General features: G+C 39.2%; 1 protein-coding gene and 1 long non-coding RNA gene across 4 annotated transcripts in view; both read left to right on the top strand.

The window, feature by feature from the left end:
- Jazf1 (JAZF zinc finger 1) overlaps positions 1–19,847 on the top strand; it is a 326,310-nt gene that overhangs the window by 37,261 nt on the left and 269,202 nt on the right. The gene's annotated exons all lie outside the window — the stretch shown is intronic.
- LOC134473970 (uncharacterized) overlaps positions 1–19,847 on the top strand; it is a 96,505-nt gene that overhangs the window by 36,656 nt on the left and 40,002 nt on the right. Inside the window, exon 1 of the long non-coding RNA XR_010044481.1 lies at positions 1–19,847. This exon is cut by the window's left edge and continues 36,656 nt beyond it. This is a non-coding gene — a long non-coding RNA (uncharacterized LOC134473970).

Raw genomic sequence — 19,847 nt, 5'->3', positions numbered from 1 at the left:
GTGCCCACCGTAAGAAGGCTTTGAGTTTCTGCACTTACGGAGTTACCACCACTGCAGCCCCAAGAACTTACTCCTGCTGTGAGAGACTAGAGCTTCATTTTAAGTGGAGGCACCTCAGTGAGTCTCAGGGACAATTCCCCTATCATTGGGCTCTAAAGACTGAAGTTTCAGGCATGGGGGAATGGCCATCATGTGTAGTTTACAATCTGGCCCCTGCTGCCGAGGCTGAGTAAGTAGCTCCCATAGTGTGCTGCTCAGACAGACCTCTTGTGTTAGAGTTACAGCATGTGTGCATGCATCTGTGTGTGTGGCGGGGCGGGGGGAGGTTACTGGTGAAAAATACTGCTTTCTGAGCATCTCTCTAAACCTACCACGTCAGAAGCCCAGGAATTCTACCCGGACCTATTATTGCAGTAACATTTAAGAAATTCTGCTTTTGTGATTGTTTGTGTCCCATTAACAAAGGAGGGAAGATGTTTAATATATTAGAAAGTGAGCCTTCATATTTTAAAATTATTTTTGTTTAATCTTTCTTGAAAATCATTCATCACAAGCAACCTCATTCCTCTCAACTTGCTAGAATTTGTGGAACTTGAATGTCCCGCAGAGGCCCATGTGTTGAAGGCTTGTTCTCTAATCTGTGGTGCTATATTGAGCAGGTGGAACTTTTCAGGGGCAGTGTGCAGTGGAAAAATATTAGGTCTCCTGGAGCCTGTGCTCGAAGAGGATACTGGGACTCAACTCCTCTTCTGTTTGCTTCCTGGCTGCTTTAAGGTGAACAGGCTTCCTACTGTGGTATACTGTGCTGCCGCAGGCCCAAGCCTACAGGGCCAAATAACTATGAGCTGAAGCCTCTGAAACTGTGAACCAAAATAAGTCCTTCCTACTAGTAAGTTAATTCTTCCAGGTATTTTGTCATCATGATGGGATAGCTAGCACATGCCTAACGTAGTATTTCACTCTGTAGATGTACTATAATTTAATTAACTTTTATTGTTCTGACTGTAGTCTCTTCATGTATACCCAAAAGTAGGTTGTAAGTCAATGTGATCACATTATATTTAAAATATTTTTAAAGAAAAGTATGCACTAGATGTATAGCTCAGTGGTAGAGTACGTGCTTAGCATGCAAGGGATGATAAAGAAAAATTAGAAAAGAATGTCACGTGAAATATTTTTCAGTTTTATGCATGCAAGTATGCTGTTTGAAACAGTAAAATTATTTCTTACTACATGTCAAAAATATGAAAGTTACAGATTAAGATAACTGAAAATATTTAAAGTATCTGTCAATGTTATTTTTTTGAGGGTCAAGTTGCAGTAACTGCTAAATTTATTTTGTATGAACATTTGTACCAAAATCCAGGAATGTTATTATATTTTTATTTTTTTTTCTGTGCCTGATAGTATGGAAGACTTCTAGTTCTTAAAGCATGCTTTATTGAAAAAGTCTAGTTTGATCTTGTGACTATAAAATATAAATATAAAAGTTGAATTAACCATCTCATTCAAATTGACTTGACCTTACTCATGATAGTTTCCCTCTGTCTACTCCGCTGAGGAAACTGGCCTGGTTTGAATTGTGTTGGCTTCTTACCAACACCTTACAGGAATATTCTGGCATTCCATCACTGTGTACCTACAGAACCTGAGAAAATTCTTAGACTTCACCTCTATAGCTCAGAAAGCTGAGCCTTTTAAAAATCTTTTTGTAAACTTTTCGTGGCTGCCAGACTTCCCATATAGGAGCTGCCTGTTCACTTTGTTTGTTAATTTAAACTTTCTAGAAGTCACATGTCTATGAGTTGTGTCAAGATCAACTTTTTATTTAACATTTGGCTTGGTATTTCACTGTAACAGGATACAGGCTGTGGTTGCATATTTGAGCCTTTGAATTTTTGTTCTACCCCAAATTAAAAGCTGGGATAGCATAACATAACCAAGAACTTCCTAACCATGAATGAGTTTCACATGCGCCATCAGATATTCATAGCTGTCAATTTCTCTCTGTGTTAAAGCATGGGGCACTTTTTATAGCCATACAAAAAGATACAGCAGTTTAAATTGTACTTGAACATCATTTGCATGGCTCCCTTTGCAGTTAAATGATTTCAAAAGATTGTATTTGGAGTATTTATAAAAAATATATTGGTTACTTTCCTAGTATTTTATTTTTCTTAAATAATGTTACATAAAATAGTAATTGATGTTTTTCATCAACCTCCACATAGATACTGCCTCATTACCTCCACTTTAATTCATTGTGTTGCACACAAGTTATTATTTACCACATGTGCCAACACTGGAGAAGTTTTGGGAAGCTCCACTAGAGACCACTGGGGAGCTGCACATTAAATCCCTGGTGGGATGTTTAGGGGCATGCATAGGCTCTCTTAGATCTACTGAGTTAGAATCTCAGTGGGGTCAGAGTTTGGACCTGGTAAGTGTATGTTTCCTAGACTACATAAAAATACTATAACGAATATTTTTGTCTCTATGAGCTGTTGTTATATTGATACCCCAGTCGCCTTTCTCTGCCTGGGTTCTGGGCAACTAAAACTTCTGACTTCGTTCAGCCATTACTGGAACTGGAGGTCCTCAAAGACTCATCTTGTCAGAATAACTAATTCTTTCTGCCACCGTCCCCTACTTGCTTCCATTTTCAGAAATAAAGCTACCCTCATGTAGCGTTATTCCCTCCGCCACTTTTCCTCACACTATACCTCAGCATATCTAGGGGACCATTATTTGTGTTTATCCATATGGTCTCTTAATTGACTCCAGGATCCTTGAGGTTGTTTTCTTCATCCTTTTCTCCAATAAATATAGTTAAACAAATGAACCACCAAGTGCGGGGTGACCAGAGAACAAATATTGAATATAGTTTCCTAAGGCCACTATAACAAAGTACTATAAATCAAGTAGCTTAACACAGAAATGTATTGTTTCACAGTTCTAGAGACTAGAGTAAGTAGGCATCCAGGTGTAGGCAGGCTGTGCTCTCCTGAAGGGTAAGGGATCTATTTCAGGTCCTCTCCAAACTTCTGCTAGATTCTCCCGTGGTGAAGCTTACCTCTGATCTTTGTGTCATGTTCTTCTTGAGCACCTGTCTCTGTGTCTAAATATCTCCTTTTCATAAGGACACCAGGTATATCGGAGTAGAGGACCACTCTAATGATCTCATCTTAACTAATTCCATGTGGATCCTGTTTCCAAATCAAGTTGTTTGAGGTAATAGGCATTAGGACTTTGCCATACAGACTTTGAGGGTCTGTATGGCACACAGTTCAACTCATGACAGTGCTTAATGAGACAGAGAAGAAGCAACCCTTGCAGAGAGCCTGGTTGGGTCTTTTCTTAGAAAGATGTTAGTCACTTTATGGACCAGACAGTCGATGGTCCTCCAGGTCATCAACAACTGACAAGAGCCTACAAATCCATGTTCTGGCAGAGTATAACCAGAGTTAGTTGTCACTAAAGGGAGTGGTGAAATTTGTCTCAGTGAAGCAAGATTAGGACCAGGCCTCTTAGAGATGCTCAGGGTCAGGCATCAGATCAGTCCTTCCACTTCAGGTTTACTCTGACCTAACTAACAGTTAACTTATTTATTCACCATGGTGTGATGCAGTTCCCAAACAGCCTTACATTCTGTATGTCATTTAATTTGAGCCACTAGCCATCCCTGGGAGGTGTTTAGTGCAGATGCCTCTGTTTTATAGATCTAGAAACTGAGGACAAACTCCCTTAGTTTGGTAAGTCTGGCCCTGGGCCCAGTGTCTTAAAACTCATAATTCAGTATGTTATAGTCACTGTCCACAGTTTGCTTCAGGGATTCTAGGTGTGTGCTCAATGAGAGGCAAAAATTTTTTCAAAGATCAGGTTTGGATCAGAAGCCTACTAGGATTTACAAATATGATTTCCTTTTTTCTGTTTAAAAAGATCTTTAGTCTAATCTGAAAAGCTTGTCATGCCTGTCAAAAGAAGCTGGTGACAGGTGAACGGCAAAGTATTATGAGAATGAGAATAAAGAGCTTTTTAAATGGGAAGGAAGGCAGAGCAACTTAATAATTACTGTTGAAACAGTCACAGCAATACTGAAGCGTCTCCATAATTTAATCTAACTTAATACCAACTGCCTCCTCCCTAGTGGCAATACATAAATTAATTAATAGTAGGTTGAATTTGAAGCTATGTCTGTATATTTAGGCCATTATTAACTTGTTCTCTGTGCCTTTTTTTACTTGGGTGCATTTGTGCATTGAGCCGTAGAAATGAGGGTATTTTATAACTCCCATCGCCATTATGACTTCTATCACTTTTCACATTTTGAAAGCACACTGTTTTATCTTATTATATTTCCTTCTTATAATAAATATCCCCCGTGGAGAGGTTATATCTCCTTGCTTTGTAGAAGTTATAGGTCTGGTTCTGGAACATAGATCTGTCTCCTTTTTCTCTTGATACACAGCAGAAGATAATAGTTAACATTGTGGTATCTGAATTTTATTTTCTTGATATGAGTTCTGGCTCTCCTGCTTACTATGTAGCCTGCCAATCTCTCAGTCTTCCTGATGGGAAAATGGGTAAAATTGTATCTGTTCATGAGGTTGTCATAATAATTGTTAGTCACCTATGATAAAACACTTGAGACAGTCAATTTAAAGGAAGAAAACTTTATTTTGGTTTATAGTTTCAGAGATTCAGTTGATGGTTATTTGGTTCCAATGCTTCAAGGCTGTGGTGGGTGGCACAGGAGTGCATAATTGGAGTATGAGACAAAGGTCTGTTTATCTCATGGCAGCCAGAAGCAGAAAGAGAAAGGGACTGGATCTTAATGTCTCTTAAAAGCACACTCACCCCCAGGACCTGTCTTCCTTTCACAAGGCCCTGCCTCCTAAAGGTTCCACTTGTCAAGAGCACCTAGGGACCAAGTCTTAACACACGGTCCTTTGGAGGACAATCTATAATAAACATGAAAAGTTCTTGGAAAAGTGTTAAAGATGTTATAAGTACCAAGTAAATATTATTTAGTATTAATAATAGTATCCCTTTGGGCTCTCAGTTCCTCTTGATTCTCAACATATGGCTACAATATACTCTTTCGTGTTACCAAGTCAGTCCTGTCTGCCAGATGATCTCAAAGGATCCATTGGCCATCCTGAGTTCCTGGCTATGTGACAACACCACCCAAGTAATGGCCATTGAGAAACAGCATTGGTGGAAAGTAGAGACACTACTGGGGAGGTATGACCACCTGTATTCTGGGAATCGAAACGGACGAGTTATGCACAGTTCATCAGAGGGGCGAAGCACTTGCAAAGAAGTACTTACGAGGCCTGCAACAAGTACTATTGGGGAGATGGAGGAAGCAGTGGGGAAATCATTCTGGTCTGCCAAGGATCACTTGTCCCAAGTAGACTTTACCTTTCTTGTTTTAGAATATTGCAGGCTTGTGAAGGGCAACTGGTAATAGGAAAGAAAAGCTATCAACAAGCTGAAGAAGTCTGAGCACAAAGAAAATGATCTGTCTCAGCAGTTAGTTGGCCTCTGTACCTCTGGCCCACCACTCCTTATTATCATGCTGCTGTGAGTGTGGCATTCTAAGACACAAATTGGGTCATGCTGAGTCTCTGTATCAGTTCCTTTTTGAGTTGTTCCTTCCTCACCTCAGGAGCCTGCTAAGTCCACGAGGCCACACTGTGCTGGGAGTGGTATGTCCTGAACCCCACGCCCAGCCCTGCCTCCTTCACTACTGAGCAGCTTTAGACAGGTCACTGCCATTCCCACACCTCCGCTACCACCTGTAAGATGGCATCAGGGCACCTGGCTTATGGCTTCTGGGGCAGCAAGTGCTTTTGTACAGGTCCTGGCAATGAGTGAGCACATAGTGTTAGCTGTTGCCCTTTCTGGCCCTGAATCCTCATCCTTTCAGACGCGGAGTGAGAAGAACCACCTACTTTCAGTTCCACCTCAGTTGCTTCCCTCCCTCTGCCAGCTCCCTTGGGGGCTCTTGGGGAAGCCTTCCTGCAGCCCCTCTGCTCTCCTCAGTGTAGCCAGGGTCCACACATGCTATCGTGGCAGAACATTTGTACTTGGGTTAGAATTGGGTCTTGTCTGTCATACAGTGTTTCTATTGTTATTTCTACTGATTTTTGTCGCTCCCCAGACTACAGACACCATGAGGATAAGGATTCTGAGGTTTATCTCTAAAGTTCAGGCGTGTTTTGCAATGGCAAGTATACAGTAGATACTCACTGTACATTGGTAGATTTATGCTGGCCAGTCATGCTATGCACTCAGTCTCTTGCCTAAGCAGCCCAGCTTAGCTCTGTCTCAACTAAGGTAATGGTTTCTACTGATTATGAACACAGTTTCTAGACTTAGCCTTGCTGGAGAGACACAGGCCAGATCCTTCCATGGTTCTATCTTGTCTTTCTCAAGAGAGGTTGATGTTTTATCAAAGAGATCAAAGGAGTACAAAAATCATGTTGTGTGGTACATAAGGTTTTGGGTTAGAGTTAGAGAAAGTGAGTGTGAATCCCAGATCTACCACTTATTGTTAGCTTTTAATATCTTAAACTAGTGACTTAAACTCTGTGTCCCAGTTCTTCATCTGCAAAACAGGGAAAATGGACATTCTTCATTTAGTTGAAAGGTTTGATGAGATCATAAATACAAAACATTCAGCACCATACCTGACACCAAGAATGTTTAGTAATTAGTTCTTGCTATGATTATGCTCACTGTTATTATGTTTTTGGCTTCCATAGCAGCACTATAGATTGGCAGTGGGTATCCATATATTTTGAAAACAGGACATTTTTTTAACCCCTAGAGGTGAAACAGAAAGAACAGAGAAAGGTATTGTATAGTTGCCAATCTCAGCAGCTTGCAGATACTTCATCACAAGGAGTTGCTTAAAATAGGAGAGCTAGTACATTAGCACAAACTGTTAATACAGGAAAAGGATTAGAGATGAATTGGTTGATAACTTCTTCTACTTAGATATATAGATACAGAGTACTTTGTATTAGTGCCACCTCCTTAGCCAGAACACCATCAACTTGTTTGTAAGTATTTTCTTTTTAGTGTTGCTATAAATGTCACTTTGCCTTAGCCTGAAATAAGTTTTTGAGGCATTTTACAGTCATGCTCTTCATTATTGATCAGACTTTAAAAGTAATTGCTTGTCTTGAAGCTGTCATTTGCCTTTGAAAACATCTCAAAAACAGTGCCTCAAAATGTCATCCCCAGATGTCCATGTGTGGGGGGTGCTATCAGATAAGATTTTGGCAGAAAGTCCTAAATAAAGTTATTTTGCTATAAACCCAGGCCAGTTCTTATTAAAATAGCAAAAGAACATGTGGTTGAACACATGGCAAGATGTTGTTTGCTCTTATTAGCAATTAACTAACATAGAAACAGTTGTAAAATTTGTAAAAACATATAGGGCATATGAAACAATATATTTTGTGCTGCAGAGTGAAAGCTGTGTGTCACATCTGCCGTGTCAGTGTTTGTAGTAGTAATACGGCTCTGATGTTAGGTATGTAGCCTGCTGAGGAGAAAGTGCTCTTTAGTTTGAGAAACACAAACTTTGATACTCAAACTTTGCATATTTAAATTTCCATGTTTAATTTTTGATTGTCTGTGGTTTTGTGTGTATGAAGTGTAATACATGCATGTTTAGTTTTAAAATAGTCTCCATTTTAATAGTAATAGTAATTTAAAATGTTACTATACTATAAGGGAAATATGCTTCCACTGAATTACTGTGGTAACTTACGTAACTTTCTGTTGCTGTGACAAAATACTCAAGAAACATAATTTAAAAGAATAAAGGTTTATTTTGGCTCACTGTTCCAGAGGTTGAATCCATGGTCTACTGGCTGCATTACGTTTAGGCTCGTGGCAAGGCAGAAACATCACAGAGGAAGGGTGTAGCAAGGAAAGCTGCTTACTTCATGGTAGTGAAGAAGCAGGGAGAGAGTGAGAGAGTATGTGCTGGTGAACTTCCTCCTCCTTCCACTTTTGTTCCATCTAGGCGCTCACCCTATAGGATGGCGCTTCCCACATTCAGGCAGGTCTCCCCATTCAGTGTGCCGAGCTGCCACATGCCAGTCATACCTGGAAACACCCTCACAGACACACCCAGAAATGTGCTTTACTAGTTTCCTAGGTATTTCACAGTTCAAACAAGTTGACAATCAAAATTAGCCATCACAATTACCCAGTTACCACTTAGGAAAACTGCTACTCATAGGCTATTTCATAGTTTAGAAATGTCAAATAATAGTAAAAGTATTCACTTGAGATTTATTTAGCACCTGTGTATGTAAAGCATAATGCTGGGTATCTGGAAGGTAAGTGGAATCAGACTTGAGTCCTACCCCTCAAGAAACTTAGACTTCAAGAAATAATATAAATATAAATAACTAAAAGGTAGAAGATAATCAACGTGTCTTAGCTACTTTTCTCTGATTGCTGAGACAAAATACTCAGTACCCAAAGTTAAGAAAGGAAAGGTTTATATGACTCACAGTTTGTAGAGATTTAAGTCCATATCAGCTGGCTCCAAGGCAAGGGTGGCATGGCAGAGGGGCAGCAGTTCATGGTGGCAGAAGACAGTAAAAGCAACAAGAGCAAAATGGTGGAAGAGAGCCTCCTTTCCTCCCTTGTATCATATGCAGACTACCCCTGCAAGAACAGATGCAGCACGCACACCACCAGTCCCAGCACTAAACAAAGAACCAATCACAGAATCTAGATTCAGCTGCCTCTGAAAAGCCCACCCCTGCCCATTACCACCTGAGGCTTTGGGGGAACATCCAGCCACAAACCATAACACAATGGTAGTATAAAAAAATGACTGAACCAGATGCTGTAAGTGTTACCAATCTATACACACACAATTTTCAGCCATTTCTTCTTATATCTTGGGAATTTCTGTACCATGAAGCTTGTATTACTGTAGGCTCCTATTTTTAAACTAATTAAAGTAAGCCATTTGGGCATAAAAAGTAAATAATTCACTTAGACTTAGGTCTTACTGGATTCAGAGTCCTGCTGTATTTCTTTAGTAAAAGACAAAATACTGGTAAATTTAAACCATCACTAGAGACTCAGCTATAGAACTGGGAATATCTAGTTAGAGATTTTTATTAGCTATACCTTTGAATTGGTTTATAATGGAGAACTCTCCAAGTTAAAAACAAACAAATGAACAAAACAGAGTTGGTGTCTAGTATGGTTGTTCAAAAGCTTTTTTAAACAATCTGCTCATGGCACACTGAGGACCTGCCAGGCACTGCCACCACATGCCTTCACGACTTTTGAGATTTAGCGAGGAAGACAGATGATACACAAGTAAATAAATAAATGACAGTGTTTCTGATTTGCCTTTAAGTGCTAAAAAGGAAATAAAATATGTAACAGGACCTATAGAGAAAGGCATATATATGTTTTCAGAGTGGCAGATGGGACAGTAGTGGTTCAGTGAGTGGTAGGGAAGGCTCACTGCAAGAGGTAAAGTCTATTCTGAGCTAAGAGTGATGAGAATGCTCTGAAACAAGACTGTTCTTGGCAGAGGAAGCAGCAAGTACAGAGGCCCTCAGGTAAGAACAAGTTGCCCTGCTCAAGAAAGAGAAAGAAGACTCTAGTGGCTGTAATACTTGTGAATAACATCATGGTGCGATTAGAAGGAGCTGGGGTCCTGGTATGCCACAGTAAAGTCCCTACAGCCAACGGGTTCCAAAGACCAGTTCCATCAAGTTGAAGCTCAATTCTAGTGTTAATGTTAAGTTGAACTCTGATTCTGAAAGAATGTGGCTGCTGAGTACAGAAAAAAGAAAGGAAAAAAACCCCTCTATTTTGTTGTCTGGAGCCTCCTGGTAGATTTTAAAAAGTAAACAAAATTTGCACAGTTACCTAGGGCACAGATAAATATACTTAAGAGCCACTGGGTTTTTTTTTTTTAACCCTCTATTGTGGTACCCTTCTGTGCCATTTCCTTCTAATACTCTGTTTTCTAGGTTTAACTTTTTCTTCCTTCCCTTTTTAATCAAAACTCTTAATTTTTTTCAAGGCAATCATAGCTGCTGGTAGGAAGCTGAATTTGACTCATCATGTAAATAACTGATAGGATCTGGCCCACTAAAATATTATTTGTGTTTTTTTAGTGTTAAGCCTAATGAATCTTGTTTTAATGAATAAGGTAGTAAAATGTAAATGAGAAAAGCATTTGAGGAGTTTGGAGGATAACGTTTTTGGAAATGAGAGAGCCAGCCTTGTTTGCTGGGCCTTGATGGTTACACCAGTGTCTACTCTAGGGCTGCTTCCTTTCATCTGCTCATAGATTCTCTCAAAATTCCTGAGTATATCCATAGAGATTCTTTGGCTGCTTCTGCCACAGGAGCAGGGAGGTCCATAGTCAGGAACTGCAGGAAAAGTCAGAGACTGGGAGGGGATGAGAATCTATCAGTTGTTTATATATTGAATATCATCTGTAAACTATGAGAACTCACTACATTTGGGTATTTTATTTGGAAAATTTCACCTGATGTTGGAGGACTAAAAAAAGGAGGAGATTGTGGTTTGCCTGTTTGTCCATGTCGATGTTTAATTTCCATGCTGGATGTGGCTGTGCCTGTGGATACAGGGTAATTCTGAATAATGGTAATGACGAAGGGTCATCATTACACAGAAGAGCATTCTGTGCTCCTAATTAAAATTACAGCTGAAAATTGTTTCCTTATGTGTAGCTCAAATTGCCTTTGCAGTAACTTTAGTTTATAACTTCTGGTTAATCCTCTCCTTACCACCCTTAAGAATTCTTCCTTGTCCTTGAAGTTGACTCCTTTGAAATCTTTATGAGCAGTCCTGGTTTCCCCTAAGCTATGAGTATCCTAATACTTTGTTCCTACAAGCCTTTAAGCTTCTAAGCAAAACAGTCTTTGCTCCCTTTTCTCCCGCTGCACTTTTAATGAGTTCTGGTTCTGGAACGGGACTTGATTTCTTTTTGCGGTCAATATAAATTAGCTGAGCCTTGCCTCATTCTCCCTGATGAATTCATTGCTAACTGTCTTTTGGGCCAAGACCGCCACATACTGCTTACCCTAATTAGTATTCTCTAATGGTAATCAAGTGACCTGTAACTCACATGTTTTCAAAATGAGCACTTATTACATTCCATTTCATCAACTATAGTAGGAAAATTACATACAGTGATACTCACAATGGGATTCCGAATAAGAAATGTTGAGCCAAGAAACATCTGATCATAGGAGCAGTATGATCAAAGTGGGGTGAGTGTGTGTTTTGAACCAGTACTTTATGTGCTCAGCCTCTGTCCCATATGTTCCAGATTTGATAGTTTAGTACAAAAAATTTAGAGGCTTGTGCCTTGGCATTTTTCATACCATTGAATTTCAAGAATCATGTCTAACAGTACTTTGAAAGAACTATTCTGTTAACTTAGAAAAATCAGGCAATATTTGAATCTCTAAGAGAGTGATAACAGAAGCCTATGCAAATTCTAGGATACTGCTCTGGGAGAAACCCTGAAGATTTGTGTTTGTATTGAAAAATGCCGATTTTGGTCATTTGTTGAATGAGTAAAAGAATGTTGCATACAGAACTTGGTAATGTTCAAAGACCAGGCTGTATGGACCAAAAGTCTGTTTTGCTTGTTGCTTGTGGGGGGAAAAAAGAAGGAAAAAGCCATAAGTATGATTTTAAATATTTGGTTGTACATATATAAGGGGAGGTTTTGGAAAAAGATTTGGCATCTTTTATTTCCCTAACCTTGGTAAAAGGAGAGTCTTTGTACATATTCAGATAGACTCACTTTAAGGGTTTTTGCAAAAGCAATGAATAACATGTTTTAAGAAACTTTTTGTGAATATATAGATCACTGACATATGATTCAATCATATTGCACTGCAGATTTCTTCCCAGTCTTACTAAAATTAAAGTTTTTAATATTACAAGTAATCTGGCTTAGAAACTGCTAGGCTTTGGGCATCTTAAAACTTTGTATAGTTTATGTTAAAAATTTAACCAGACCTATCATTTGTGAGGCTTGTGCTTAATCCACAGCACTACAAACACACAGATAAACCAACCCACAAAAAAACACTGACTTAATCAGAATCTCTTACATGAAGCTTTTATGCTGTGTTTCTAAAAATCTCACCGGGTAAGGGTAATGCGAGGCCAATTTGAGACTATGCCTAATCACCCTCACAACTGTCATTCACGCAGAATTTTCCAGAATAGGAATTTGACTTTATTAGATGACATTGAGAGATCCTTCACTTCAGATTCTATTGTTAAGCAGTTCCCAGGCCAAATATTGAAAGTTTAAATCAGTCTTCTTCTTTGGCTAACACACGTATGTTTGGCATTCCATCCAATCCTGCTGGGTCCAGCACAGCTCTTGGAATTCAGGGGAATATGGTGGAGGATGAAGAAATGAAAGTGAGTCAAAATACAGAAAGCCGGACCCCTCTCTCCTGATGGGAGAAAAGGACCTGCCCAACAACTACAGAGTATTTATACAATCAGCAAGAGGTTGATAACAGGTGAAACCCCTCTTCTGATGGGAGGAAGGACTGCCTAACAACTTGTTTGTCTTGCCTTGGGCGCTCTGTGTTCTTGGGCTGGCCTTGCTTTTGCCCACATGCATGATCAATCTTCAGGGCTGGAGGAGAGGGGAGAAGGACACTGGCTAGATTCCTGAGAACACTGAAGTACAGGATTGCTGCAGAGAATTCGTAGGACTTCATGTCCTAAGCCACTGGCCCTTAGGAAGCCCTTGATAAATAAGCTGTGATTTTATTTTTAGTATTCTTATTTCCTACATGAGGAAACAAATTTAGTGATTTTCTAAGTGTTCATGTGACAGCAAAGTGTTGAAACCTCAGTAAGTGTTCTGAAACCAGACCTTGGTAGTGTGGATGTGGGTAGTCACAGAAACTCACATTCTTTGTGCCTCATTCCCTTTTTTTTTTTACTAGGGATTGAACTCACAACCTTGAACTTGCCAGGCAGGTGCTTATGCCACTGAGCTGAATCCCCCCTGCCCCTGTGCCTCATTTCTAAACATTCAAGAATTCAACTCTCAGATTCTGATGAGTGCATTCTGTGAAATGCATTTAATTTCTGGCACTTCCTGGTTGAAGAGAATTAGTTTGTAGACTCAGAGCATGTTAAAAATTTTTTTTGGAGGAAGAGAGATAAGTCTTAGTCTCATTCCAATAGAGTATCTTGGTTCCCTTTGGATTTAATGAGGAAAACCATGGTCTAATAAATTTAATTAATGTATCAGTGCATCACATTTATACTGGAGTCCTTAAGAAATATGTATGCATCCACTGAAAATGAGCTAACAAACTAGGAAAAGTTACTAATAAACTCTTATTAATGCTACATTACTTAATAAAAGCAAGATTTTTTAGTATACTTGAACAAATGATGCAGATATTTGATCATATAAAACCATTTTTATATTCATTTTAATTCTTACCAAGAGGGCTAGTGTTTAGGAATTCTATCATTTTATCTATAAAAGAAGCAAGGAGTTATGTAAAGACATTGATAATAGTCAAATGTAGAAACACATATGATAACTGCATATACTCTGATCCTGTTATTTTAAAAATTATGTGTGTGTGTGTGTGTGTATGGGAGCCTGCACTTATCTGGATAGTTACATCAAGTCATCACTGGATGGAAGAATTACAGTTACTTTATACTCTTAATTTTTTTCTAATTTTTTACAATTATTATGAATAGTTTTTGTAATAAAAAGTTACTTAAGAATTATCTTGATGAAAGACAGAAACTTTTTCTTAACTACTTTAGCATACATTTAGACAAAAATGAACTTACAGTTCTTTTGCTATACTATTTTCCTTTGCTTATTAAGTTAAAAAATCTTCTTTTATTACACCTTATTAAAATCCCTTAAAAACTGGAGAAGTTACTGTGTTGGTAAATTAAAAACAAATCTCTGAACCAGAATCTCCTGTGCATGCTTACTCAGACAATAGATTCTTGGATTTCCATCTCACACTGAGTGAATCAAAATGTTTGGTGATAGTAACCAGAAATGTGCATTTTTATTATGCATTGCAAGTGTTTCCTGCATGTAATTAAATAATAGAGTCTTCCTTCTGCTCATAGATCTCTTTGTGTATAGTAATCTATACATGGTTAAAGTACTTCTTATGTCTTTTTCATCTTGGAAATTTGTAATCACTATACATCTGTATGATCTTCATTTTATTGTCATGTTCACTAAAAGATTGAGAAGTTTTCTTATTTTCTCTGAAGTATGAGACATTGTGGGAGTCATCCATTTAGCAAGCATTTTGGGCTTATTTACAGAAAGTCTTGCTGTATGAGTCTGACCCTCTCTCTCTCATGCTCTTGAGGATGGAGCCCTAGCAAGGTTGGCTGAGAAAAGCCAGAGAGCCTAGTAGTGGAGAACTCAGTGATTCTCAAAGTGTCTTGCACAAGGAAATCCAAGACTTCAGTTTGTTAAAGAATAACTTTAAGAAACTGTATTTCTTTGCTGGAACAATTGGTTTTCATAAGAAAACAGTAAATCTGCATCTTGTGTTCTGAGTGGTTCCATTCTTTTGAAAAAGTCATTGTGTCAGGGAATTCACACAATTAGTGTGTTTACTTTGAATGTGTGCCATCCTATAGAAGGTACAGTCCAGCTATCCTTAGTTTCCTGTTGATTGAAACAGTTTGCAGCAAGTTAGTGCTAAATATAAACTTGGAGACATATCATCTTTCTGAATTGGTCTAAAATGCTAATTTTCAAATTTAGTGTGCATCAGAAGTATCTGGAGGGCTTGTTAAACCATAGCTAACTGAGTCCCTCATCGGATTTCTAATACTCTTAAGTCTGCTGAGTGGCCTGTGGATATGCATTTCCACCAAGTTCTGAGTTTCCAGATGTGGCCAGAATTAGTACACACTTTGGGAACCACTAGCATCGCAGGTATGTCCCAAGGATCAAGACTCATCACATGTATCATCTGTTTGACTTTTCTCCTGGAATTCTGATCAGAAACTTTCTAGAGGGTATCCCTTTTCTGATTGGGTAATCAGCAGTGTTTTCTTTTGGACATGTGTTTCTGTTTGATGAAACCAAATTCTGGCACTATTTGTTTCCTTTTTTTTTAGGCTAAATTAAGTGCCAGTGCTGTTTCTCTTTAAAGGTTAACATAGATTAAAGCAAGCCTGATAAAACGTTTCTGTCTACCAGTTGGGCACTACAATTTTCCTTGCAAATCTTGCCATTGTCACCATCCCCAAAACAGGTTCTTTCCCGCATACATTATGTCCCTTCCTACCTGAACAGGTTTTTTTTCACATCTTTGTGCCCCAAACTCAGCCCTCAGCCACATTCTACCCTGAGATGGTCTTTACCAATGATGGTAAACCTTGTAGAGCTTTCAGTGATAACAAACAGCTGGCTTCAGCACATGTGCCATAGATTGGCCACCACTGGATACTTATAACTACACTCTAAAAGATATTTATACTTAATAGTAAAGCTTAAAGCCTTCAAAGGCTAATAGGGCTAATAGGACTACAGTGAAAGATGGATATGTGCCTTTGCCCTTGACCCAGCACTGGTAAGATTAGTCTGGGAATCCCTGGCCTTGTTTGCAGCTCTTTTGAATTGGCAAAAGCAGCTGGAATATATGTCCTGAGCTGCTAGGTGGGACAGACCAGAGCCTTCGTGATTGAGTATCTTAAATGAATTGTTCATTGATTCTTCATTCTTTAGAGACTCGCCAGTGGAAGGCTTTGGCCAAAAAGCCATCCTACTTCCTCTAGGAAAGATCATTTGGAGAATGTAGTTTTCTATTGGCTTCCAGGGCCTATTGCCCCTGAATAGGGACATCAGAAGACACTAGCCTTGACCTGAAAAGGTGAGACTTTTGGAGTTCAGTGCACTTGCCCTTTCCTCATTCCTCCTTCTTATGACAAGCTTTTACTCCATTTTTTGTAGGTCTGCAATAGTATCTAGGTGGCTCTGCAGCATTGATACTCAACCATTTTAGCACAGGAACTGGTTTCCTGGAAGAAAAAAAAATTTTTTTTAAGAGGAGAGAGGGTGGAGCCAGGACAGTGGCAGGCGAGACTGGGTTTGAGTTTAGATTCTGGCCTTACAGGAGGCTGAGCTCAGGGCATAATGTAGGCAATGCTGAGGCTGAGCAGCTATAAATTAGAAAAAGCTCATCTGCTGTGCAGCCTGGGCTGGGAACCTCTGCCCTAAAGTGGCATCCCTGAAGTACCTTAAGGTCTCTAGGAGCTTAGGGACGCACTGTCGTTGGCCCACTTGCAGGAACTTAGCTTGGAGTCACTCTTTTCCTGTTATCAGCCCTTTCCCTTCCTGTTCTTCATATATCACTTCTGTGGGCTCTGTGCTGCCCTTACTCCTGCCTGGAGATGCACGCTTGCTCCCTCCAATCCCCTCCTATGCCTGGCTTGCTCCTTTTCATTTAGGTCTGTATAAAAGTTTTAATTAGACCTATCAAATAGGACTCCTGAGTCCTACCCATCCCCTTCTTCCTTTACTACTTTTTCTTCCTAATACTTATCACCACCTAAAATGTGATTGTTTATGTATTTATTTATGCAGAAGGAGTAGCATAGGGTTTTTTTTTTTCTTACTACTGTGTCTCCAGCACATACACTATTGCCTGATAAGAGCAGAAACTGTAATAAAGATTTGTTGCACAAGTGAGAAGTGTGAAGAGCATATCACTGTAATGCGAGTGGGATTGTTAGCACAGTAGCTTTGGTGGCTTGAGGTGATTATGAGTGGGCTGCCTCCTTCTCCCCTCAACCCTTCTTGGTAACACCATTGAGGATGTATATACTACTCCTAGAGTGTAGCTGAAGTCTTGAAGGGACTTTAGCTGCATGGCTCTGCTCTCAAAGGTCTGGTTCTATCTACAAAACCACACTGAGATCAACTCTGGTCTCTGGCAAGCCCTTGCATCATCTGCTTGAACTCTAACTGGAAAGCATCATCCATCTGTCCCATAGCACCGATGAGAAATCAGTGCTTGAGCAGTCAGTGAGGGCCAGTGGTATTGTTTGGCTGGCCATCTCTTATAATTACCTGGAGTGAGGGCAGTGCTAAAGTGGAAAAAGAAGATGGCAGACAAGACTAGCCACCAGGCAGCTTGAGGTCCTTTCAAGGAAGAGTCTCTAAGGTTCTGAACACCAGAATGATGTTAATCAGGAGATTTTTTGGTATCAGCATTGTCAACATTTACATTCACTTTACACATTGGATTTGCATCTGAAAAGGCCAACTATAATCAACATTTAAGGGATAACACTCAAATTTGCATCTGATTGAGCAGACATGTTAAGTAATTTTAGCCTGGCTGTTGCTAGGAAACCAATTAATAATGCTCCACGTTTCATTAAAAACTAGATTCTATTTTCGCTTTTCTGAACTTCACAATTCAGCTGCTTGTGCTGAACTTTTTCTCCCTCAGTAAATTGTGACAGACAAATTATCATTTTACTTAATTTATTTCTGTGATTACAATTGTTAGTCATATCTGTCAATACAACTTCAAAGCTTCTTTATGTGTTACAGGAGAAAACTAAATTTTAGCTGTTAATCTTTTTTTTTTTTTTCTTTTACAGTGTATGGGGACTGAAATTATTTTTTGTAAGGGCCTTCCAAATTGCAGGTTAATTAAAAAAAAAATTAAAGCAATCTTCCCTGTTCCATAATTGCCTCTTCTCAGTGTAGTGAGTAATAATTAGAATATTAGGCACTATTCAGAAAGTGACAGACAGCTGATTAAGCATTCAGCTGCATTTTGTTTCTTTCTGCCTTTCTGTGGTTTGTAGGCTAGACCAGGTTCTGTCCTTTATGCAGTGTGATTAATTTTTAAGACTTTATTTTACATAATAGGCTCCTGCTTCTTTTGAAGAAAAAATACATTTTTAGCTACTCAGTACATCGTTGAGCCAATCAACAGGGCAGTTTCATTAAAACAGCCATGGCATTGTGCAGTTTAATATTTGGTAGTATTGATCTGGTCAAAATGCTCATTAAAAAGCAAAATTAGCTTCTATTCACATCTGTTTCACAGCATTTCAATCACTTTATGTGAGTGATGCATACAAATGCATCTGGTTCTTTAACTTTGTTAAAATGGTGATTTTGCCCATTCTAAGGGGTAAGAGAAACAAAATGCAATCTGCTTTTATATGTGTGGTTCATTTCTTTGATCTTTTGGCCCTGGAGATAACATGCAAAGGATATAGAATTTAGAAGCCGATAGCCCTTGAGTGAAATTATGGCCCAGTACCTCTGTAGGTCTGTGCCTCAGTGTTCTTATTTATCAAAAAAGGAAGGACAGGGACTGGGGATTTAGCTCAGCGGCTTAAAGCGCCTGCCTTGCAAGCAGGCAGTCGTGAGTTCGATCCCTGGTACCGATAAAAAAAAATATATATATATATATATATATAAAAAAGGAAGGACAGTATTGGGAGTAGAAGATGACCTCTGGGATTGTAAAGTCTGGGGGTTTCTTTCCCTTTTCCTTCAAAAATAGCGTGGGTACTGTATTAGTTGACTAGCGCTATCCTAATACAGTATCTCAGGCTGGTTGGCTTAGACAATAGAAATTGATTTTCTTACAGAAAAGACATTTAATATCAAAGTGCTGGCAGGGTTGATTTCCACAGAGGCCTCTCCTCTCAGTTTGCAATGGCCACATTCCCACTGTGACCTCACAGGGTCTGATGACTATGCATGCAAGTCCCTAGTGTCTTCCAGGGTCTTGATCTGCTCTTGGAATAGATCATATTGAACCAGGGCCCACCCCGATAGCCTCATTTTTTTATCTAATTGCCTCATTAAAGACTCTCTTTCCAAATAGAGTCACATTTTGAGGTCTTGGGGTTGGAACTTCAATGTAGAGTTTTGGGAGGATGCAATCAGCCTATAACAGGCACATGACAATTGCAGACTCCTGTTCACTCAGTCTGACTCTTTCTTAGTGGTGACAGTGCCAAAACACCAACTGGAAAGAAAGTAGGAAATGGGTTCCTCAGTTATGGCTTTTCTAGTTAGGTCAGAGTCAATCATAAATACTCAATACTGCTACATCTTCCCACTTTTTTGGCTACTATTTCAGCCTTTCTGGACATAATCTAAGGATATTTTTGTTTCGTGACCTCAGTAATACATGAAGGTCATCATTTGTAGCATATTAAAATCTTTACTCTCATATCATGCTACATATGGATGAATATACAAGGTGTAAGTAATAGAAATAAATGCCCATTTCACTTTTTAAATGAATTTTGGAAAACGGTCAGATGTGGCTGGCAGGGGCTAAGCTTTAGGAATAGTACACAAATGGGTGGCAGGCATATAGTGACACAGAATAATGTAAAAAAAAAAAAAAAGGTCATTCAGTTAACACTTATTGAGGAATTGTTATATTCCACAGTGCTAATCACTTTGGGGAATTTAAAATGTAGCAAGGAAATAAACTTTGATTAAATAATATAGTTCTACCAGGACAGCTCTCCTAAGTGCAGGGAAAGAGAGGCTTATGATGCCCTGAGAGTGAGTAGTAGTGGAGACCAGAGAGAGTTGAGCTGAGATTCAGAGGGAGATGAGACTTACTTCCATGAACAGGTGAACAGTTACAGCTGCAGTTCTGGGATGGGGAAGAGTTAGAATATGGGCAGAAACATTTCACAAGTGTTGAATGCATGTACAAAGATCCTGAGACAGAATGGAGCTTAACAAGGAAGACTGAGAAAAGGACAGAGTGATG

The sequence above is a fragment of the Cavia porcellus genome, unplaced genomic scaffold (assembly GCF_034190915.1).
Source record: "Cavia porcellus strain 051 isolate PalLab524CR breed Dunkin Hartley unplaced genomic scaffold, mCavPor4.1 scaffold_2, whole genome shotgun sequence".
In the NCBI taxonomy this organism is placed as follows: Eukaryota; Metazoa; Chordata; class Mammalia; order Rodentia; family Caviidae; genus Cavia; species Cavia porcellus.
The sequence above is the reverse complement of the archived record's forward strand: the minus strand, read 5'-3'. Positions and strand labels throughout refer to the sequence as shown.